Below are 23,839 nucleotides of genomic sequence, written 5' to 3'. Positions count from 1 at the left end.
TCCCACTGCAACAATGGGACAATCTGAGCACCAATAAACTGCAATAGAGTGCACACACCCAACATATAAGTCCTCAAGTTCATAAAGATGCTGAAAAATAAATTAACTGCTCGCCACTGGATGATGCCAACACACTCTTTTAAAACTAGTAAACCAGGGGAAAGCACGAAGGCTTCATCCTGCCTTTCCCACGCAGGCTCTCTGCAGCACTGTGCGGCCAAATGGCAGAGGCGTGGGGTGTCACTTCAAGCAAGACTCCAGCAGTCGGTGAGGAAGCATCGCTGCGCACGGAGGAGCTCCTGCGTCTGCGCACCGACCCCCAACGGCTGCCACCATCCTAGAACCAGACACGTCACGTGCCTCCCAGAGGAGGAGCATGCCACCACCTCACAAGCGGTCTTGCCAAGAACAGCAAGGCAAAATCCGGCCCAGCCTCCAGCTTTAACTACCAACTTAAGAAAGAGAGAACAGGGGCCGGCCCAGTGGCACAGCAGTTAAGTTCGCACGTTCCACTTTGGCGGCCCAGGGTTCACCAGTTCGGATCCCGGGTGCGAACATGGCACCACTTGTCAAGCCATGCTGTGGCAGGCGTCCCACATATAAAGTAGAGGAAGATGGGCACAGATGTTAGCTCAGGGCCAGTCTTCCTCAGCAAAAAGAGGAGGATTGGCAGCAGATGTTAACTCAGGGCTAATCTTCCTAAAAAAAAAAAAAAGAAACAGAGGAACATGCTAAATTCCACCATGGGGACTCTGGGAGAGTCTACAGGACAAATCTAGTTTCTTCGACCAATAAATCACAAAAGGAGAGAAAAAGAAAGAGTGCTGGGGAGGTGGAAGCAGTCACGACGTGGGCCGAGCTGGCGGTTTCACGAGTGGTACACACAGTCATGTGAACTATAAGTCAAATGACTTCTGGGGACAATCAGCGGAATCCAGACAGGATAAACCTGGTTTCTTCAACGAATAAATTAGAAAGAAAAAAAGAGAGTGACAGAGAGGTGAAGGGATATTTAAATATCTTGACTGAGTTTCATGGGTATATACATATGTCAAAACTTATTGTACACTTTAAATATGTGCAATTTATTGTATGTCAACTATTCCTCAAAAAAGATATAGGTGGGGGACAGCCTTGTGGCTAAGTGGTTAAAAGTTCCATCTGTTCCACTTCAGTGGCCCAGGTTCACAGGTTCAGATCCAGGCACAGACCTATTCCACTCATCAGCCATGCTGTGGCGGCATCCCACATACAAAATAGAGGAAGACTAGCACAGATGTTAGCTCAGGGAGAAACTTCCTCACCATAAAAAAAAAAAAAAAAATGAGGAAGATTGGCAACAGATGTTAGCTCAGGGCAAAACTTCCTCACCAAAAAAACGAAAAAAGGTATAGGTGTCATAATAGCATTTTTTAAAAGATGTCTTATCTTTTAGAGTTACACATTGAAATATGCAGGGATGAAATGACGTCATGTCTGGGATTTTCTTCAAAATAAGCTGGGAGGAGTGGGTGAGGGTAATTCCTGGTACAAGACGGGCTGTCAGCTGGTAAACTTTTGAAGCTGGGCTTGGGCACACAGGGGATCCTTATGCTATTCTGTCTGCTTTCTGTACATTTAAAACCTCCCATAATGACAGGCGTGCTAAAAGCCATGGCGGTCTCCCTTTTTATATGCTTTATCACCCATAAGAAATGTCCTAATGTTAATAGGCAATCAATCAAAACGTATGAAAGTCTTTAAAATGAAGGTTTAAGAGGTTACGTTGGACAAACACTGAAGACACAGGCTTGGCTGACAATGGTGACAGTGATGTGACCAGCAGCGCTGCACTCCGGCCACATGGACAGTGTGGTCCAACCACCCCACTCAGGACCGGAGCCCCGCCTGGGGAGGCCCTTCCCACAAACACCACGCAAGCGCTCCACGAGGTCACCGCCGACACTTTCACAGCAGCCATCAGACTTGCTCACATTTTGCAAGTTCAATAATCAAATCTAACACGATCTCACGGTGATTCCTCAAAAAACTGCCATAACAGCCACCACGCATTTTATCTTCTTCATTCGACTAAGTAAAAACTACCCGCTGCTACAGACTATCAACACAAAACAACAGTGCTCTCATTCATTCATTCAGCAAACATCTGCCAAGAGCCACCGGGTGCCAGGCCTCAGGGGGTGGATCCCCAAGGGAGTGACCCTGGAGCTAGGCCACAGCTGGGCCTCAGGCTCACCGGCAGTGGAGGTGCCCATGTGGTTGAGGAGTGCCCAGCCCTGGACGGGTCCTCAGTCCTTCCTCATGTCTGCCCATCCACTTGACCTCTCCCCGACACGGGGACCCCATCTGCCCAGAAGCTCTGCAGCACCTTCATGGTCAGCCCACGGGCTGAGTCATCTCCGACCCTGGACAGCAGGTGCCCATGCCCAAGCCCAGCCAACACACCCCTCAGAGGGGCACGCAGGGCGGGTGCGGACAGCCCTCCCGGGGAAGCAGGCCGCGACAGTGAGGGAGCATCAGGCTTCGTCGTTCAGCACTCCACCACAGTGGAGGAATGCACAGGCCAAGTGGCAAACAGCATCCACCAAAAGGCAGCATTTAGGATTTCCCGAACATGCTCTTCTTCATGTAGATTTTATTGCGCAATCAGAAAACAATCCATGAAGACAGTATTTCAGCAAAGGCCTTCTTTTCTTCTTTTTAATTAGCTCTTTCTGGTCAACTGCTCCCTTTTCTAACTAGAGATTTTTTTACCCAGAAAATGGAGCTTGTGCTGGACATGGTCACTTGCCTCCTGTCCCCTTGCTGTCCTTCTCCACCACCTTTGGTCCCGGGGGCAACTCCAAGGGGCTGAGCCAGCCCCACCCAGGGAAGGGGTGAGGGAGACAGGGGGCTTACTCCCTCCGTATGGGGTTTCCTCCTCCCAGCAGGGTACCATTGCTACAGGAGCCCCCTGGAGGCTGCAGTGAATGCTCGCTCCCAGACTCTTCAGGGGGACACCAGCCCAGGACACCCACTGTTCCTTCTTGTTTCCCACAAAATGCCCACTCCCTTGAAAAGAGCCCCATCCAGCTCTCTTTAAGGTGCCCACTCTGAGTCATCCCATACTTCCATGACCTTGGCTGAAAACGCAAAATGCCCCCCACCACTTGTATGAGTACTTGCACTCAAGTCTTACAAATCCGTCTTTACATCTTTCTTTAAAAAAACAGATCTAGTCATTTAGGAATAAGTGACTGGCTAAAAGCCTGGGCACCAGGGGGTTAACCTGCATCGTCAACTTGCTAAAGGGTCAAATTGTGTGTTATATCTCTTCTCTATAAAAACTGGGCAAAACAGCCTAGATGTGATCTTCATAAAGTATGAAAAGTTCACTAATAATATGAAAATCCTAAACCCACTTTGGAGGTTAAATATCAATTCTGAATTTAAACTGCTCAAAACAATATAAATTCTATTTAATAATTTAAAAGTACATTAGCAAACCACAAGCAGACAGAAGATAAGTAAGGAAACAGAGGATTCGAACCACACACACCACCAGTGGGTCTAACAAACACACACAGAACACACTCAACAACCACAGCACATACGTTCTTCTCAAGGGCACGTGGGACATTCTCCAGGATAGATCACATGTTAGGCCACAAATTATGTCTCAATAGATTTAAAAAGACAGATGTCATACAAAGCATCTTCTCTGACCACAAGGGGATGAGTTAGAAACCAGTAACAGAAGTGAAACTGGAAAATTCACAAAATTGTGGAAATTAAATAATAGGCTCTTAACCAATCAATCAACAAAAAAAATCACAAGGGAAATTAGAAAACACTTAGAAATGAATGAAAACACAACATAACAAAACTTAGAGGATGCAGTGAAAGCCACGCTAAGCGGGAAATTGATAGCTACCAACATTTACATTAAAAAATAAGAAAGATCTCATATCAACAACCTAACTTTACAATTTAAGGAAGTGGAAAAAGAAAACAAACAAATACCACAGCTAGTAGAAGGAAGGAAAGGATAAAGAATAGAGCAGAGATAAATGAAATAGAGAATAGAAAAAGAGAGAAAAATCAATGAAGCCAAAAGCTAGTTCTTTGAAAAGAACAATAAAATTGACTAATCTTTACCTAAATGGACTAAGAAAAAAGAGAATATTCAAATTACTAAAATCAAAAATGAAAGTGGAGACATTACTACTGATTCCACAGAAATAAAAAGGATTATGAGACAGTACTATGAACATCTGTACATCAAAATACTGGATAACCTGGAGGAAATGAAACAAATTCCTAAAACACAAAACTTCCCAAGAGTAAATCACAAAAAAATAGAAAATCTGAACAGACCAACACAAGTACGGAGGTTGAATCAGTAACCAAAAACCTCTCAACAATATCACCTCACACCCGTCAGAATGGCTATAATCAACAAGACAAAAAAATTACAAACGTTGGAGAGGATGTGGAGAAAAGGGAACCCTCATCCACTGCTGGTGGGAATGCAAACTGGTGAAGCTACTATGGAAAACGGTATGGAGATTTCTCAAAAAACTAAAAATACAAATACCATACGACCCAGCTATGATCCCACAACTGGGTATTCATCCAAAGAACCTGAGATCAGCACTTCACAGAGACTCATGCCCCACTGTGTTCATCACAGCATCATTCACAATAGCCAAGGTGTGGAGGCAGCTCAAGTGCCCTTCTACGGATGAACAGACAAAAGAAGATGTGATATATGTATACAATGGAATACTACTCAGCCATAAAAAAGGCAAAATTATCCCATTCACAACCACATGGATGGACCTTGAGGGTATTCTGTTAAGTGAAATAAGCTAGACAGAGAAAGACAAACACCATATGATTTCACTCATATGTGGAAGATGAACAAACACATGGACAAAGAGAACAGATTAGAGGTTACCAGGGGGAAGGGGGTTGACAGTGAGCAGAGGGGTAAAGGGGCACATTCACAAAGCAACTGACAAATAATAATGCACAAGTGAAATCTCACAACGTTATAAACTATTATGATCTCAATTTAAAAAACTGAAAAAATAAATAAAATAAATACAACACAGAAACATGGTTAATAAAAAAAATAAAATAAAATAAAAAAAACCTCTTGACAAAGAAAAGCCCAGGACCTGATGATGGTTTCTCTGGTGAATTCTACCAAACACTTAAAGAAGAACTAACAACAATTCTTCTCAAACTTTTCCAAAAACTTGAAGAGGAGAGAACACTTCCTACCTCATTCTGTGAAGCCATCATGATCCTGATACCAAGGCTAAACAAAGACACTACAAGGAAAGAAACGACAGAGCAACATCCCTTACGAACGCTGATGCAAAAACCGTCAACAAAACACTAGCAAATCAAACACATTAAAACACATTCAGCAACACATTAAAAGGATTATACACCATGACCAAATGGGATTTATTCCTAGAATGCAAAGATGGTTCAACATACAAAAACCGATCAATGTAATATATCACATTAATGGAATGAAGGAAAAAAAACACACAGGTCATCTCAATTGATGCAGAAAAATCGTGTGACAAAACTCAACACAATTTTATGATAAAAACACTTGACAGACTAGCAATAGAAGGACACTACCACGACATAATAAGAGCCATATATGAAAAACCCACAGGGAATATCATGCTCAATGGTTAAAGACTGAAAGCTTTTGCTCTAAGATCAGGAGCAGGGCAAGGATGCCCACTTTCATCAATTTTATTCATTATAGTACTGGAAGTTCTAGCCAGGGTAATTAGGCAAAAAAAAAAAAAAAAAAAAAAAGACAGAAAGAAAGAAAAGGCATCCAAATTGGAAAAGAAGTAAAATTATGTTTGTAGATGATATGATCTTATACAGAGAAAACCCTAAAGATTCCACAAAAAAAACTGTTAGAACTAACAAATTCAGCAAGGTAGCAGAATACAAACTCAACAAACAAAAATCAGTTGCATTTCTATACGTTCACAATAAACAATCTGAAAACAATTCCATTTACAATAGCATCAAAAAGAATAAAATACTCAGGGCCAGCTCCACGGCTGAGTGCTTAAGTTTGTGTACCACACTCAGCTTCGGTGGCACAAGATTTGCTGGTTCAGATCCTGGGCACGGACCTACAGACCACTCCCCAAGCCATGCTGTGGTGGCGTCCCACTAGAAGAACTAGAATGACTTACAACTAGGATATACAACTATGTGCTGGGGCTTTGAGGACGAAAAAGAGGATAACTGACAACAGATGTTAGCTGAGGGCCACTCTTCCTCACCAAAAAAGTATTTAAAAAAAAATAAAAAGAGGGGCTGGCCCCGTGGCCGAGTGGTTAAGTTCACGCGCTCCGCTGCAGGCGGCCCAGTGTTTCGTCGGTTCGAATCCTGGGCGCGGACATGGCACTGCTCGTCAGACCACGCTGAGGCAGCGTCCCACATGCCACAACTAGAAGGACCCACAACGAAGAATACACAACTATGTACCGGGGGGCTTTGGGGAGAAAAAGGAAAAAATAAAATCTTTAAAAAAAATTAAAAAAATTAAAAAAAAAATTGGAAAGGAAAAAAATAAAAAAATAAAAAATAAAAAGAATAAAAAATCTAGGAATTAACCAAGGAGGTCAGAGACTTGTACTATGAAAACTAAAAACTGCTGAAAGAAAGTAAACAAGACATAATAAATGGAAACACATCCCATGTTCATGGATTGGAAGATCAATATTGTTAAGATGTCAATATTACCCAAAGCGATCTACAGATTCAATACAATCCCTATCAAAATCCCAATGACGTTTTTTGCACAAATAGAAAACTCCATGCTAAAATTCATATGGAATCTCAAGGGACCCCGAATAACCAAAACAATCTTGACAAAGGAGAACTAAGCTGGAGGGCTCACACTTCCTGATTTCAAAACTTACTACAAAGCCACAGGAATGAAAACACTGTGGTGACGGCACAAAGACACAGAGACCAACGGACAGAAGAGAGAGCCCAGGGACAAACCCTCGCATATATGGTCAAATGATTTTTGACCAAAATGTCAAGATCACTCAAGGGACAAAGGACTATCTTTGCAACAAATGCTGCTGGGAAAACTGGACATCCACATGCAAATGAATTTGGACCCTTACCTCACATCATCTACTACAAGAATTAACTCAAAATGGATCAAGGACCTAAATGTAAGACCTAAAACTAACACTCTTAGAAGAAAACACAGGGCAAATGCCTCACGACTCTGGATTTGGCAATTATTTCTTGGATACATCATCAAAGGTACAAGCAGCAAAAGAAAAAATTAGACATACTGGACTTTATGAAAATTTTAAAAATTTGTAACTCAAAACACACTATCCACAGACTAAAAAGGCAACCCATAGAATGGGAGAAAATATTTGCAAACCATACATCTGATATGGGATTAATATCCAGAATATATAGAGAACTTCTAAAACTCAACAACATAAAAAAACAAGGAACCTGATTCAAAAATAGGAAAAAGACTTGAATAGACATTTCTCCAAAGAAGATATACAAATAGCCGATAAGCACATAAAAAGATGCTCAACATCATTAATCATCAAGGAAAAGAAAATCAAAGCTACAACGAGATACCACCTCACACCCATTAGGATGGCTCCTATCAAAAAAGCAAACAAGCATCAGCGAGGATGTGGAGAAACAGGGACCTCTGTACTGTTGATAAGAATGCGAAATGCTGCAGCTACTGCAGAAAACAGTATGGTGTTAAAAATTAAAAATAGAATCACCAGGGGCCGGCCCGGTGGCGCAGCGGTTAAGTTCGCACGTTCCGCTTCTCGGCGGCCCGGGGTTCGCTGGTTCGGATCCCGGGTGCGGACATGGCACTGCTTGGCAGCCATGCTGTGGTAGGCATCCCACGTATAAACTAGAGGAAGATGGGCACGGATGTTAGCTCAGAGCCAGGCTTCCTCAGCAAAAAGAGGAGGACTGGCAGTAGTTAGCTGAGGGCTAATCTTCCTCCAAAAACAAAACAAAACAAAACAAAACAAAAAAAATAGAATCACCATATGATCCAGCAATTCTACTTCTGGGTATATACCCAAAAACCTGAAAGGAAGATCTTGAAGAGACATTTGTGCACCCATGTTCACAGCAGCATCATTCACAACAGCTGAATCACGGAAGCAGCCCAAGTGTCCGCTGACAGATGAATGGATAAGCCAAATGTGGTCCATCCATACGATGGAGTATTACTCAGCCTTAAAAAGGAAGGAAATTCTGACAACTGCTAAAACATGGATGAAACTTGAGGACAGTATGCTCCATGAAATAAGCCAGTCACAAAAAGACAAATGCTGTGTGAATCCACTCACAGGAGGTCCCTAGAGAAGTCAGATTCACAGAGACAGAAAGCAGAACAGTGGGTGCCAGGGCTGGGGCAGGGGAGAGTTAGTGTTTATTGGGGCCAGAGTTTCCGTTTGGAAAGATGAGAAGAGTTCTGGAGGCAGACGGTGGTGATGGGTGCACAACACTGTCAACGTATTTAATACACTGAACTGCATACTTGAAAACGGTTAAGATGGGGGCTGACCCTGTGGCGTAGTGGTTTTCAGTGCACTCCACTTTGGTGGCCCCAGTTCACGGGTCTGGATCTTTAGCACGGACCTACAGCACTCATCAGCCATGCTGTGGGAGTGACCCACCTATAAAGTGGAGGACTGGCACAAATATTATCTCAAAGCTAATCTTCCTCAAGCAAAAAAAGAGGAAGATTGGTAACAGATGTTAGCTTAGGGCTAATCTTCCTCAGCAAAAGAAAAAGTCGTTAAGATGGTAAATTTTATGATATGTATATTTTACCACAGTTTTTTGAATTGGAAAAACTACGTTAGCAAGCAGTACAAACAAGAAGTAAACAATTATGCACAGAGCTCAAATGCACTAGGTGCTAAGCTTAAGTAGCATTACGCTGCAACAGTCAAGTTCTCATTATTACCAAAGATAGGATTCTTTCTTAGAAAGGACCCCAAAAGCCCATCGAACACTGCAGCTTTGGAGAATGTTTCTCCTCCTGACAGTTCCAATTAATGCAGCATCAACTCTGTAGCTCATTCCCACAGGGAAAGGCAACGCGGCAGGTGAGATCAGGGAACTGCAGAGCTACGAGGGGCAGCGGCTCAGGGAAGGAAACGGATTTGGAAACTGAGGCAGGGGCTGAGGAAGAACTGACCAGGGAAATCCACAGGGAAAGGATTCCATGAGGCCTGGTCCTCCCCAAAAGTGGTCACACTCAGAGGGTGAACACAGAGCAGGCGTCCCCAGACGAACCGCAGACCTCGTGAGGGCCTAAGCTGAGAGGCGAGCTTCACTAATTGGACTCCGGCTCAAGCCACTGGATGCGTAAAATTGGGTTTCCTTCAAGAACAAGTCAGAAACATAACGGAGAGAGCAGCGGCCACACGGCAAAGTAGGCGTGTCGTGATTGCGGCATGCCGGGCACACCACCACCGCACCCTTCAAGAGCACGGTTCACCTGTAAGGCTTGCACTGCCCTGCAACCCTTAGGGTCAAGGCCACACACATCCAGGAAGCCCGTCCACAGTGCAGAGAACAGCAGTGAGCCTAAGGCCAATGACAGAGCAAACCTAAGCACTGTCATGTCCCCACGGGGCCTCTCCCTCAGGAGCAGCCTGGCAAGGGAGCAGCCTGGCCGCATCCTCCAAGGCTGGCCTGTCAGACCCCTGGAAAGACACTACAGTGATGCTTAAATGCCACCAGAGCACACGGGCTGTTCCCTGGGGTGCCCACCAAGCATGGTTAACAAGTGTCCCTTCTGAGCGAGAAAGCCGTGAAGTTTAACACATGATGGACACAATTAGCCACTACCAGGAATTAAAGAACAGAGGACGGAGATGGGAAAATTAAATAGGGTACAGTAAAGGCAAGGCTGCTTGGTGATGTTAACGCACCCTAAGGAAAACCCTGGATTGAGGCGAGCCCAGAGCCACCTAGTCCTTGGGCCTCTGGAGACCTCACCCGTCTCCACTGCAGCAAAGCCACTGTGCTGGCCACGATGCCTTTGCGGTCACTGATCTTCTAGCGTTTTAGTCTTCAGATGTTCACTTTGCAAAGGAAGCCCACCTGTCACCTGGACGCCTAAAGACCCTGGCCCTACTGACGCCCACTATGCCACTGTTCTCAGTTTCTTTCTTTTGTAAAAAACAAAAACTAATGGAAACAAAGGTTCACCCCGGGCAGGCTCCAGAGCCTCCAGCCACATCAGAAATGCTCGCTCTGCGGGGCCCTGTCCAGCACAGCAGCCACCGGCCGCAGGCCTCAGCACCTGGAATGCGGCTAGCGTGCGAGAGCAGGTGAAGGCCCACTCTTACATAATGCTAACTAACTGCGCCCCTTCCACTTAAACCAGCGCATGGGGCGGGTGGCGTCCATCCAGGACAGGGCATTCCAGGGCCTCGCTGGGCTGAGACACCACAGGGCGCCTGCACACTGACCACCCGGTGGCCCTAGAAAGCTACGATGGCCCCGCGAAACAGAAGGAGGACGCGGAAAGGCAGCAGGAGTCAGAGCAGGCAGGTGTTCCGGGTCTCCATTCACAAATCCAGGCGTAGGCGAGGAGGGGCGGGAGCAGCAGAGCTGGCCCGACCCACAGCTGCCTTCCAAAAACCAACCCGCTGCACGCAACACAGTCAAGATCGTCAGGCCAAGCCTGCTCTTTATTCTTATTTCCAAAACCACCTTGGATTTCTCAGCTCGTACTCACAGAAACATGGTTTTTGCTAATTGGTGAGGAAAGATCAAGCCTTAATGTTCCTGTAAGTGTAAAAGCTCAGTGGCAGAATCAGACAAGTCCTATTCTATCCACAAAGCCTTCTAGAAAGGTCAGTGTGCTCGCCGTCCGTCTCCAGCCCGCCGTCTGCAGACACCTCCGTGCCTCAGTGACAATGGAAAGGAACTGAGAGTGACCTTTGGGACACTAGTTCCTTAGACTTGAGCAGAACACAGCTAAGTCCAGCTGCACTGGAAGTTCCAGTAGAGCGCTGTCTTGAAGGCAAAACGAGAAAGCTGCGTGTTTCCGCCTGCGTAGCTCTGACGGCGTCTCGGCTCCTTCTCCAGGTCTGCGTGCTTTTCCTTAGTTTGGGCTGCATCACAAAATCAGCTACTTGATACTATGCAGAACTTCGTAACTCTTCATCCTAATAAACCGGCAGCACGCAGGCGGCAGCCCTGACCTTCAAGGCCCGGCGTTACACCCACACCAGCCAAGCCAGCTTACTGGTCGTCACACAAGGACTGCATTTGCGTTAGGAGTTCACACCAGAAACAGAAAGCTTCTAGACTTGAGAAAGATAAACCAACCTATCCTGCTACGTAAACAACTGCATTAATCGCTGACTGTTTACCACTCTCCAAGTCAACAGGGTGGCCGTGAAAGGCAGCAGAGGGTAAACCAGCCTGGCCCCAGGAGCAACTGTGGAGCCGCACTTCCTGTGGGGACTCAGGCCACGCCTCGGCAAGTGGGAGCCTAGAGCCCCACAGTCCATGACAAACTCCCTCTAGTCCCTTGCCTCCACTTGATCAAACTGATTATTCAATAGTGAGTGCCAAAAATATATCACACACTTTGAAGAACATGATCTCATAATCCAGCACAGAGTATTTCCAAACAGACACAAGATGCATGTCAGCTCTTTCATACAAACATGCCTGCGCTTATCAACCTCATCATTCTGTGACACAGCAAAAAGCAGTTCAAGTGCAGCCTGAGAGAAGGGGTGAGAAAGCTCTGGACAGGGTGCTGTGTATGGCCCAAGCTCACAGAAAACCACCAGCAGCCACGGCCACAAGGGAGGCACCTCGCAGCGTGCCGCGAGCGGCAGCGGGAAGGCAGGGATTGGCAGGGCCGCCCCCTGCTGCTCGTCCACCTCCAACGAGCAGAAGCCAGGGCCCAGGACGGCACGGGGGCACCTGCGGCCTAGGAAGGACTGGGGATGGCGGAGGAGCAGCAAGCAGGGAAGGGAGACTGCTGCCGTCCTGCAGGGCGTCCCCCACCCCCACCACCTCGGAGGAGGTCTGCTGCCCCCCCACAGCGCCCCACCTGAGGCGTCTATGCAGTTGGGCAGGATGCTTCAGATGCCATCTCCATCACTGTGCAGAGTCCAGTTTGTCATTCTCGCCCTCTCACCTGCTTCCCTCTCCCATTCCAGGTCCTTCCTTGTCATCTCTTGCCCAGGTGTGACCTACTCAGCCCCTAACCGGTTTCACTTGCTGAGAAATCTATCATCAGGTCTGCCCTGGTCACTCCCAACTATACTTCCTAGGCACTAATGGGAGTGGGTGTTTAAACCAAGGTCAGGGAAATTCACGAATTTCTAATCCTCCCCTCAATAAAAAGAGAAAAAGAAATAGAAAGGAAAAAATTGCAAAATTCTGTTTGCGCTCATTATTTGTCCCCAGGAAGATGACTCAGACTCTTCATTAAGTTCTCAAAGAGGTCCTTGATCCAAAACAGGGTTATGACCCCACAGTGGGTCTCAAAAGCTGGCAAGCACACCAGCCACACTGGAATCACGGGAGCGTGCAACCCAAACATCCCAGGGCCCCTCTCCTGGAAGCCCGGATCCGGCAGATCTCAGCCTGGGCCTTAAACCTGCACTTTTTACAAAGTTCCCAGGTTTTTCTGAAGAGGAGCCAGGTTTGAAAACCCTGTGACGTTAATCAAGGAGCCTTCTACCCTGACAAGCACCAGCATTCAACCCAAAGCATGCTACCTCAGAGACAGAAGCTACAACGCTAAGGGAGCCGACCCATCCCCGGCACAGGGAGCCCTCCTACCCTCTCCCTCCTCACCCCTGCCCCGCTCCCTCTCCTGTTGCATTTCCCACAGGCTCCTCGGCGCCTGCCTTACAGGAGCAGAATGGCTCTGGAGCTTCTCCTCCCTCGCAGTGGCCGACAGGGTGACTCCGTGCCCCGTTTACGTCTGCCCCTGCTGCCATTCTTCATGGTGCTCCTTTTCACTCTCCAGTTTCCCGGTTTAGACATCAAATCATAGTCAAACTGGCTTTAAGGCAATAGTCACTTTCCAGCCAAGCTCAGAGGCATGAGGTGTCAGATTACGGGTGATCTTTTCTCACCTCCAGCCTCCAATCAGCCTTCCTTTGCTAGGAAAACACACAGCTTTCCCTCGGCTGACAGCTCTCACCATCCTTTCTAGAATCTGGATTCAGCTCTCACCATCCTTTCTAGAATCTGGATTCAGCACGACTTCCCTACAGATGGTTCTCACGCCATGCTCTCCCCTAAGAACTCCCCAGCACCAGCCTGGAACAAGCGATTCTCTGGGCACCTTTCAAGGCTGGTGGTCCCTGCCCCTCTGGTAAAGGCATGAGCTCAGGGGTCAGACAGGTCTGCCCAAACAAGAGCAGCCCAGACCACTGCCACTGCTGACATGAAGCCCAGCACCCAGGGACTCGGGGGTTTCCTGAACAGGCGGGGAGGCATGGGGGCATGATGCCCAGGAGAGAGTGCCAGGCTCTGTAAGCCCTCAACAGGTGCGTGCCCTTCCCGCTGCCCCCCATTCTTCAGGCCCCAAGGCTACAGAGCCAGGGACGAGCTAAGGCAGCACCGAGCCCGCAGTTTGCTTCTCAAAATAAAGCCCGCGAGTGTTCCACTGACAAAAAGAGAAAGACACACAAACATCAGGAGAAAGTCTCCAAAACTCCCTGTTTCTGAAATAGAGTGACTTCCACAAACTTAGATGGTACAGCCTACTACACGCCTAGGCTGGATGGTACCAACCTTACGGGACCAGCATCGTATATGTGGTCCATCACTGAGCGAAACATCACGTGAATAGTCATAATTTAAAAGCGTTACTGTAACTCATTTCAATAGAAGGCAAATCTGTCCAACCAAGTTCCCCTGGCTTCACTAGCTCTAAACTGCATTTGTGTGTGTCTGTCACCGTCAGCTGGGGTCAATTTCAATGCTCTCAGGTTGGAGACCGAATGTGTACTGAGCACCTATCACAGCGCCAGACACTCTCCGCCACAGTGTCACATATACTCCTCACAATGACCCATTTTACAGGCAAAGACCCTGGAGGCAAGAGCGGACAAGTAACTTTCCTCCCATCAGAGTTCGAGAGTGACAGGGCCAGAACCTGAATGGTCTCAGCCTGTGCTTCCCCCACAAACTCCCAGGCCAGGCCGCCTTCAGAAAGCTTCTCAGCGGAACACTTAGCCACCTTGAAGATCATCACCACCGCTTCTGCTCAAAGACGTAAGCCCTACGTCTGCCACAGCCAAACTCCTAGGAGAAAAGGAGGCCTGGGCTTCTCACAGGAATCCTAAGAAACCATTTGCAAGAGACAGCTAACTCCTGCCGTGAAGACAGGAGAAGACTGCATAAAATGTTTCAAAAAGTTCCCCCACCAAAAAAAGAAATGTCACTTTTGTAATAAGCTGAATGTAATAAAATTGTTAGAGTCAAGCAAGTTTTAAGTACACATCCAAGACTCATTCGCTGGCATTTCCTGGAGAGCACGGATCAGAGACACTAGGAGGAAAGTCAAGTGGCACTTTTTAAACATTAAAATAACACTCATCAAAATGTTACACAAAACAAGAGTCTGACCCCTCTGACGGCACTGGAGGAGGAAAGGGACGCCCTAAGCGCCCTGCACAGCCACCTGCAGTAGGTTTGCTCAGAACTGAATTCAAAACTACAACCCGGGGGCCGGCCTGGTGGCGCAGGGGGTAAGTGTGCAAGTTCCGCTTGAGCAGCCCGGGGTTCACCAGTTCGGATCCCGGGTGCGGACACGGCACCGCATATCAAGCCATGCTGTGGTAGGCGTCCCACATATAAAATGGAGGAAGATGGGCAGGGATGTTAGCTCAGGGCCAGTCTTCCTCAGCAAAAAGAGCAGGACTGGCTGCAGATGTTAGCTCAGGGCTAATCTTCCTCAAAAAAAAAAAAGACAAAACAACAACAAAAAAAACCTACAACCCAGAGGCCAGCCCAGTGGCGCAGGGGTTAAGCTCGCACATTCCACTTTGGCAGCCCGAGGTTCGCCAGTTCAGATCCCAGGTGCGGACATGGTACCGCTCTTCAAGCCATGCTGAGGCAGTGTCCTACACATAAAGTAGAGGAAGATGGGCACACATATTAGAGCAGGGACAATCTTCCTCAGCAAAAAGAGGACGACTGATGGCAGATGTTAGCTCAGGGCTAATCTTCCTCAAAAAAAACAGTACAACCTGGTACTTGAAGCTCTGTGATCCATCGTCATCTGCTCCTCCAACTCACCCTTTTCACACAGCGAACATCGACGTCCCCAAGGAACTGGGCGGCAGGTGGCAAAATCTCAGATAGCCAGATGGAAACTTAGTTTATTTTAGAAGAAATAAAATGGCTTTATAAACACTTGTGCTCACAAAAAATGAAAATCTATTAGTTATATATGCTGTGAGAAACAAAGTTCTGACACACAGTAATGCAGCACAATTACAATGTTCTAGAGAAACATGCTACGGGGACACTGTAAACAAACATGCTGGGTTGACAGATAGTAAGGGGAGGTGTTCAAGGGTGTGAACTCCAGAACCAGACTGCCTGGGCTCAAATCCCTGCTCTAAAACTCACTACTGTGTGATTCAGAGTAAGTTACTTAGCCTCTCTGTTCCTCAACTTCCTCATGAATAAGTAAGGACAATGTTAGTACCAGCCTCGCAGGTTCTTGAGGAGCACATGAATAAAGTGAATATCATGCACTTATCGCAGTCCTGGAACAACAATTGTTACATACTATCATCACTTTAGGTAAGAGCTGTTATTAACAGGACACCTGAGGCAAACAGGCAAGGTAAATCCTACTAAGGAGATTCAGTCATCCATTTACTCATCGTCACGTTTTAAATAACACCACCATGCTACACACTGGCGGACAAGGAGGAAGTGCAGCCGATGAGGTTCCTGTCCTCAACAAGGGGAAAAGGAACTAACCATTGAGGCACCTACTACGCGCCAGGGACTGCTGGAGACAATCGTTTCATCTGCTCCTCTGATCGGCCCTGCCAGGTAACCGGACACGTCCCGGAGGAAGAATGGAGACTAGGAGAGAGGCAGAACCGCGCCCAGCCCCCGACAGCAGGAAGGGCCCTCAGCTTCACGCACGGCGGGCGCTGCCCGGGCCCCAGGACACGGCCACTCTTGAGCTGCGTCTGCTCAACACCTCCAGGCGGTTAGAGAGGCCATGCAGCTCTCAGCCAGGCACAGAGTGGGCATCCCAGAGATGTCTGCTGAACCCAGCTGCGGGGGACCACATCTCGAGACGCAAGGGCAGTCCCAGAAAAGGGACGAATGCAAAGGCTGCTGGCTCCCAGTCCAGAGCTTGTCCCACACAGATGTTCAGGATAAAAACCCCGCGGACATAAGCACAGCTCTTGGGGCGACCCTCCCACCCAGGAGTGCCAGGAGCATCCTCCCACCCCAGGCTCTCCTCCAGCATCAAGTGGGAAGACTCTGTGATTTGTGATTACCCAACAGTCTGGATCTGGGCTTAGAAAGTTACAAAAGTCTAACACTGACTCCCGTGGAGAAAGAAGGCACCTTTTAAATCAGATTACACATCGATGTGGCCAACACAGGTGTTTGGTAAAGAGCTCTCAACAGCAGCGCAGTCAGCTAAGGCTGACAAATTAAAAACAAAGCAGGGGTGGGGGGGTGCACACCCGCACAAACCCTCCCAGGACGGGATAAACCCACAGGTGGTCACCTCTGGCAGGGGAGGGGCTGGACCACGAGTGGGAGACTGACTTTTCACACCAGGCCCTTTCTTCCCGGCTGACGCGGGCCGGCGACCCTAAACTCACAGGAGAAGCCAGGGGTCCGCACGCCCCCCGCCCATCGAGCCCACCCTCGCCGGCCCCTGACCGCTCAGAGGGGTGGCGGGCCGCCCCGCCTCCGAGGTCACGCAAACCTACTTCCGGGCACAGGCTGGGGCCGGCAGGCCGGGGCCGCAGTTGCCCGGCGACGCGGGGTCTCGGCGGCCGCCTGGACCCGGGCCCGCCATCCCGCCTCCCCGCCGCCGGCCGCCAACTTTCCTCCCAAGTTTCCGCGGGCCCGGGACGCGGCCTGGGCCGGGCCGGGGATCGGGGCCGGGCCGGGCCGGGGGTCGGGGCCCGGTGGGGCCTAGCCGGCGGGCGGTGGGCGCGGGGCTCCGGCTCCGGCTCCCCCCGGCCCGGCCTCCCGGCCCGCCCGCGGCCGAAGCCCGCCCGCCGTCCCTCCCGCCTGCCTGAAGCCGGCCGCCGCTCCCCGGCGACGCGGGGGCCGGGCCGGGCCGGGGTCACTCACCTGACCGCGGTCCCACCGGCGCCGGCCGAGGCTCGCTGACCGCCCCGCCCCCGCCCCGCAGGCCCGAGACCCACTGACACCGAGGCGGAAGTGCGGCCGGCCGCGCTGCCGACTGACAGCCGGGGCCCGCCACTCACCGCGCCCCGCGCCGCCTCGTCGGTCTCCGCCCGCCCAATCAGCGCCCGTCCCGAGGGCCGCCCCGGGAGGCGGGACTATGCTAATCACGTCGCCGGAGCTGTACTTTCCTCCGCCCCTCTGGAGTCCCGCCCACACTTGGGAGTGACAACTCCAATGGCCAATCGAATAATGGAGGCGGGGTTATGCAGATATCGACCCTGGAGGAGCAGACAGGAGAGAGGAAGGGGCGTGGCTGGGCGAGCTGAGTTTACAAACACCGAGTCAGGTGGTCCTGGCGCCGCCGGTCGCGGGCTGCTGGCTCTGCGCTCGCTGCTCCCAGCCCCTTTGGACCAGCGCAGGCGGAAGTCGTCCTCCCAAAGCTGCCCCCCTCAGCTCAGATATCTTGTAGGGCGCTCCCCCTCCTCCTTGGCATGCTCTTCCCTGCTCAACAAAACCCGCGCGGCTGCATCCCTGACTGTTCGATCTGCTGTTTAAAACCCTTGGGGGCTCCCACTGACCTGTAGTGACGCCATGGTTAAACCCAGAAGCTCTGGCGTCAGACCTGGAGCTTGCATCCTTACCAGGTCTGTGGCCCTGGGCAAGTTAACTAACCTCTCTGAGCCTATGAGCACCCAGATTTTCCTTTGCAAACCAGGTTTCTCCCACCTTCGTCTCATTTGAATCACGGGTCTGGTTTGGGGTGGGTAGAGTAACTTAACCAGGCTGGCTGCTCCGAGTCACAGTGATTGGTTCAGGCGTGAGCAGGTGACACTGTCCTGGCCAGTGAGGGTCAGCCCTGGGACTTCTGCTGGGCCAAAGTCAGAGAACTCAGACCAGAGGAAAGGCTGAGGTCAAATGACTCTCCCATCTGCCTACAGACCTCCCCAGAACTGGGCTGGGTGACAGAGAGATGTCAGTCTGGGGCTACTGGTGGGCATCTTGCCACCATGAGGAGAGGGGGCACCTGGGAATGAAGCCAATCCAGAGGAAAGCAAGAGAAAATACTCCTGGGTCACCTGGAACCAGCTGAACCTTAAGCAAGCTCTATCCTAAACTTTTCGGTTATATGAGCTACTGTAATTTTTTTTTCTGCTTAGGCCAGTTTGCAGTGGAACCAAAAGAATAAATTACCAGCGTCTATAGGGTGCATTCTGCAGGTCCCGCTCATTGCCACCTCTTCCACAAAGCCAGACTCACTTGAGCCTCTGCACTCCCTCCTCAGAACATGTTTCCCCATTTCCAGAAAGGGTTGGAGGGACTGACACACAGGTTGCCCCAGGGGGACTACTACAGGTGCTTTGATGGCAGGGGTAGGCCTTAGCTGCCTCTGTAGCCCCCATACAGACCCTCGTGCCCCCGTAAATATGGGGGCATGAGTGAGTGGATGGGGCCTCTGTGGTGGGGGTGGGGCCCAGGCTGCATTTCTGGGCCCAGAAAGCCGGTCGTCCCCCATGTCAGGGGCTGGCCCCAACTCACTGGTGGGCCCACTGCCAGCTGGCACGGAGATGTGCAGGGACCGAGGAGGCCTCCCAGCCTCTGCTGGAGAGAAAAGTCAGGAGGGAGGCGGGGCCAGACCTCAGAAACAAAGGGGTTGCCATGGTTACTTCAGAAGACGGGTTCTCCAGCGGGCAAGGGATGGTGTGGAATGCAGGCCCCCAAGCCAGGACAAGGACCAGACTAGTTGCTACGGAGACGCTCTGAAGCTTCCCTTTGGACCTTGCCAGAGTCCAGCACAGGACAGAAACCCACCACCTTCCCTGCCAAGTCTCTAAGACTGACCACCAGGCAAAGGACACACCCCTGAGGGGTTTAACCTACCCACCAGTCCTTGACCATGAACTCTGGGGGTGATTGCAGCATCAGAGAGCTCGGGCCAGAATAGAGGCTGGTGTCAAATGAGCCTCCCGTCTGCCCACGGACCACCCCAGGGCTGAGTGTGGCCATCTCTGCCTTGGCCTTGGGAGTGGGATCTGATCCTGGATGAGCCCTGCAGCCGGGATGTCCATTTACCCCTTTTAACAGATGCAGTAAACTGGGCTCCAAGAGTCAGCTGCTGCTTCCTCCTTCCTGGTCCCCATGGGTGGGATTGGGCAGGAATCCCCCCTCTGCTGGTGGCTGGAATCAGGGTGCCTTGCGACCAGCTCAGAAGCATTTTTCATGATCTTATCTTGGTCAGGAGGCCAATTCCAGAGGCAAAAGTCTCCAGGAATGGGATGGAAGATGGGCGCAGAAAAGGAGAAAAAGAGGGTTTGGGGCCACGCAATAATGCTGGCGATGATGGTGACAGCTGACATTATCTAGTGACCTGTGGTTTACATGCTTCATTCAGTTTCGTGTTTGCAACAGCCAATCAAGTAGATACCATGTGTCATCATTCCCACTTTACAGATGAGCAGACTGAGCCTCAGGCAGGTGAAGAGTCTCGGCCTGGGCCTGCAGCAAGGAAGGGCCCAGGCACAGTGCGGGCTTGCAGACCAGCAGCCTGGCACAGCCTAGGAGCTTGTCAGGAAGGCAGAGCCCTGCCCAGACCTCCCGCCCCATGGTGGGGGGCCATCATAGGGTCCTCCCTGCATCCTGGGCACTCAGGCCTGGCTTGGTTCTCAGGACCCCAGGGCTCCATCTGTGTGTGCTTTTGTAGAGTTTGAGAAGTGCTGGGCTAGTAAATAGCTTTCAGGGTGTCTGCCCCCACTGGAACTGCTCTCAGATCAGGCTGACCCCAAGAGTGAACCCCACAGTCACATCTATCTGTGACCTTCCCCCTACCCGAAGCCAGGATGATTGGGGTCCCAACTCCTTCTGAGTCAGAATCTGTTGATATGATGGCCCAGGAGCCTCCCGGGCGGCCCTGCCTCCCATCAGCAGCCAGCAGACCCTGTGGGCACGAAGCCTGGTGTGCTGGGGTCTGGAGGTCCCAGCAGCGTGCAAACATGTGCCCTTGCTTTGCCCTCAGGAAGCACATTCACGTGCATCACCCTCCTTCCTTCCATGTCACCATGAGAAGGAGGAACAGAGACTATTGCTCCCCCTTCAGATGGGGAAACTGAGGCTCAGAAAGCAGAGCAGCTTGCCCAGGGCCACACTGCACAGTGGCACCAGCCCTGCCCACAGCCCACTTCTCTTTCCCCAAATTCACCCTTACCTGCTCAGTGGGTTTCTGGGCCTGGGCTGATGTCGCCATCTCTGTCTGCGGCCAGAGCAGCCTCCTTAGCTCCAACAGGGCTGGCATCCAAGAATGCTTCGTGCCCAGTCTTGCCGACCTGACCTTTACCCCGGGGCAGGCCCACCTGAGGCACATTCCTTTCCCTGATGCCCCTCAGGCCTTTGGAGAGGTGTTTCTCTGCTCCCTTCTTAGGATGCTGGGGAATCTTCTATCTGGGTGCAGCTTGGGCAGCCAGAGGGCAGCTGGCCTCCAAGGCCGACCCTGGCCCGCACATGGCCCAGCTGATCCTTCCCCACGCAACTGGCAGATCTCCCCTGCAACGTGACACCGCTCGGCTTCCCCGTCTTCGGAGAGAGTATTTTTAGTTTTGAACCCACCACGTGAAGAGAGACAAGTTATCAATAGCAGCGGCAAAGGGCTTTTTCTTTTTTTTTCCTGTGGCTTTGGGACCTGAGCAATCTGCACCCATTAAATTCTGCCGAAAGGAAAAAATGTATTCCTCTTATAAACTTTTTACCCTGTGGCTTCCTCACTCCTGAAGCTTTCCCAGCCAGCTCTTCTGGGGTCGCCTCCGCTTGACTCACAGCCCCCCACCCCTGCCCCAGCCCTGCCCCACGCCCTGCCGGAGGATGTCATCTGCCCAGTGAAGGAGCAGGCAGGAGCAAGCTGACCCACAGGAGCAGAGAGGAAGGGCAGGCAGAATGGGTGGTGCGGGAGGCAGCCCTGGACGCTCACAGAGGCGACAGGGCCCATGTCCAGCTTCAGCAGCATTTACAGAGCCCTTGCTGTATGCTCTGCACCGTCATTGTCTCTGTTAAATGTCCCAAGAGTTTAACTGAAGAGTTTCCCAAACCAGGTGCCGTCGAATCCCAAGGTCTTTCTGGCTGTTATTAGGTGTTTCTGAAGGAAGCGGTTCCACATCAAGTGGGTTTGGGAGAGCTGTTTAAACAAAGCCAACGAGTGTCCTTTCCAATGCAGGCTTCCCAGGGCCCTGTCCCTTCTGGTCCACGTGGGGCCCCAGGGTACGGACGGGGCCGGGGCAGATGCAGGATTTATTGGGACTGGGGACCTTCCTCTATGGGATGTCCCGTAGGGCCCTGGCATGGCATCCTACCTCCTGGGGGGACTTTGGGCCAACTTGGCTCTGCCCTTCAGGACTATTAGAGCTACTTCTATGAGAAAACCCAGAATAACAGAGGTATCAACAACATGGAAATGTTCTTCTCTCTCCTGTGACACAAGCCCAGGCTCGCCAGGGCTGGCAGGGCACCAGCATCCTCAGCGACCCAGTTCCTACCTTATTGTATCACTTTTCTAGTGCTGACTGCCATCCTCAGTGTCACCTCTTGGCCCAAGATGGCTGCTGGCACGCCAATCATATTCGACCAGGAGGAAGGAAGAAAGGAAACAGGAAAGGCAGACGCGCTGGCCCACAGGTAAGTCGTCTCCCGCTGAGGATCTGGCCCTGAGATGCACCAGGCACTTCTACCCACGTCGCACTGGCCAGAACTTCACCCCAGGCCACTCTCGGGGGCACAGCAGCATCTTAGCTGAGTGGATGGCCAGTCTGAATAGAACAGATGACTTGGGGCAGCCCGGTGGTGCAGCGGTTAAGTTCACACGTTCCACTTCTCGGCGGCCCGGGGTTCGCCGGTTTGGATCCCAGGTGCAGACATGGCACCACTTGGCACGCCATGCTATGGTAGGTGTCCCATGTATAAAGCAGAGGAAGATGGGCACGGTGTTAGCTCAGGGCCAGGCTTCTTCAGCAAAAAAGAGGAGGACTGGCAGTAGTTAGCTCAGGGCTAATCTTCCTGAAAAAAAAAAAAGAACAGATGACTCAGGGGAGAAGATGACGGGTGGCCACTGGTCAGAGGACGTGTCTGCTGGCCTTTCCAGAGAGAGACGGCTGAGACCACCCGGAGCCTTGTGGCCAGGCTGCCTGTGGCCCTCAGGTCTCCTCTAGCTTTGGCCAGGGCAGGCCCAGCGACATGGACACCTCATGACGTGAGGGCTCACAGTGCTGCCTGGGAGGAGGGGGCAGTGCCAGACATGAGGCAGAGCTCAGCTCACAGTCCCTGCCCCCTGCCCCCTACGGCCTGTGCCCCCACTACGTGCCCCATCACAGGGCCGGGCAGCCTCAGCGTCCTGTTCCTGGATGCTGGGGCGCTGTGCGTTCTCTCTTCCGGGCTGTGCCCTGGCTGCTGGCCGGTGGTTTCTTCCCACAGCACCTCCTGGGCATCTGCTGCCCTGCTGGTCCAGTGCCAGGCGCTGGGGTGCCGCCGTGAGCATCATGGGCCCAGGGGGCCACGGGGACCCCAGGGAAAGTGGGGAGAGAGCTCTGGTCCTTCTCCACGCACCCCACCCCACCCCCCACTTTCCAGGGGCTCACGTGGGGCGGGAGAGATGTAGGCGCATCTGTGCGCAGGGGACCAGTGGGGCGGGTGCACTCGAGAGGAAAGACAGCTTGGGCTGCGTTAAATTTAACTTGCCGGAGCCGCTGGCCAGGCTGCGGTGCCGGGGAGCTGCCAGGCACGGGGGTGGGGGGCGCAAAGTTTAAAGATGCCTGGGGAGTAGGGATGGGGCGGCTGGGGGCAGTGTGATCCCTTCCTCTTCCCGGGAGCAGCCAAGGCGAGCGAGGACGGGGCTGGCCGCAGCAGCCCTGCCCCCGTTCCTGGCAACAGCACTCCTGCTCCTGCAGGTGGGGTTGGGGGGCTTGGGTAGGAGACAGACGGGCGTCTGGGGTTCTTCTGGGGATAGGTGTGCTCCCCGCATTCCATCCTCGGGAGAGGAGGGCAGGGGAAGGGAGAAGAAAGGACAGCTAGCAATCTTGTGCCAGGCCCCAGGTCACAGCAGTGGGCCAGGCACACCCCAGGCCTGCCCTCATGGCTCACAGCGGTGGGGGTGCGAGTTGGCCCCCACAGGCTGGAGCGTGCTCCGCGCTCGCAGGTGTGCAACCTGTGCAGTCGCATGGGGCTCCCTGCTGCACCTACTGCTCCGCTGCTGCCGTCTTGAAATCCCCAATTTCAGGGGAGGGGGTGCATGTTTTCATTTTGCACTGGGACTCACAAATTCTGAGCTGACCTGACTGAGGAGAGTTCAGTACAGGACTCGGGGCCCAAGGGTGCGGCCTCTCCAGTTCCAGGGCTTCAGGAGTCGCCAGCACCGTCTGGG

General features: G+C 51.4%; 1 protein-coding gene across 23 annotated transcripts in view; it reads right to left on the bottom strand.

Annotated features, from left to right (window-relative positions):
- LOC103550974 (proteasomal ubiquitin receptor ADRM1) overlaps positions 1 to 23,045 on the bottom strand; it is a 68,675-nt gene extending 45,630 nt beyond the window's left edge. For 4 of the 23 annotated variants that reach the window (XR_011530682.1, XM_070587728.1, XM_070587737.1 and 1 more), the window contains exon 1: positions 17,389 to 17,553. The gene's annotated coding sequence lies outside the window, so the exon portion shown is untranslated. Of the gene's footprint in view, positions 1 to 15,039; positions 15,420 to 16,038; positions 16,692 to 17,018; positions 17,160 to 17,388; positions 17,566 to 18,981; positions 19,111 to 20,644 lie in introns of those variants that run through there. The other 19 variants (XM_070587731.1, XM_070587740.1, XR_011530683.1 and 16 more) reach the window with 15 other exon arrangements.
- Between the last annotated feature and the right edge of the window lie 794 nt (positions 23,046 to 23,839).

This window comes from Equus przewalskii, chromosome 21 (genome assembly GCF_037783145.1).
Source record: "Equus przewalskii isolate Varuska chromosome 21, EquPr2, whole genome shotgun sequence".
NCBI classification, from domain to species: Eukaryota; Metazoa; Chordata; class Mammalia; order Perissodactyla; family Equidae; genus Equus; species Equus przewalskii.
This window is presented reverse-complemented; position numbering and strand designations above follow the sequence as displayed.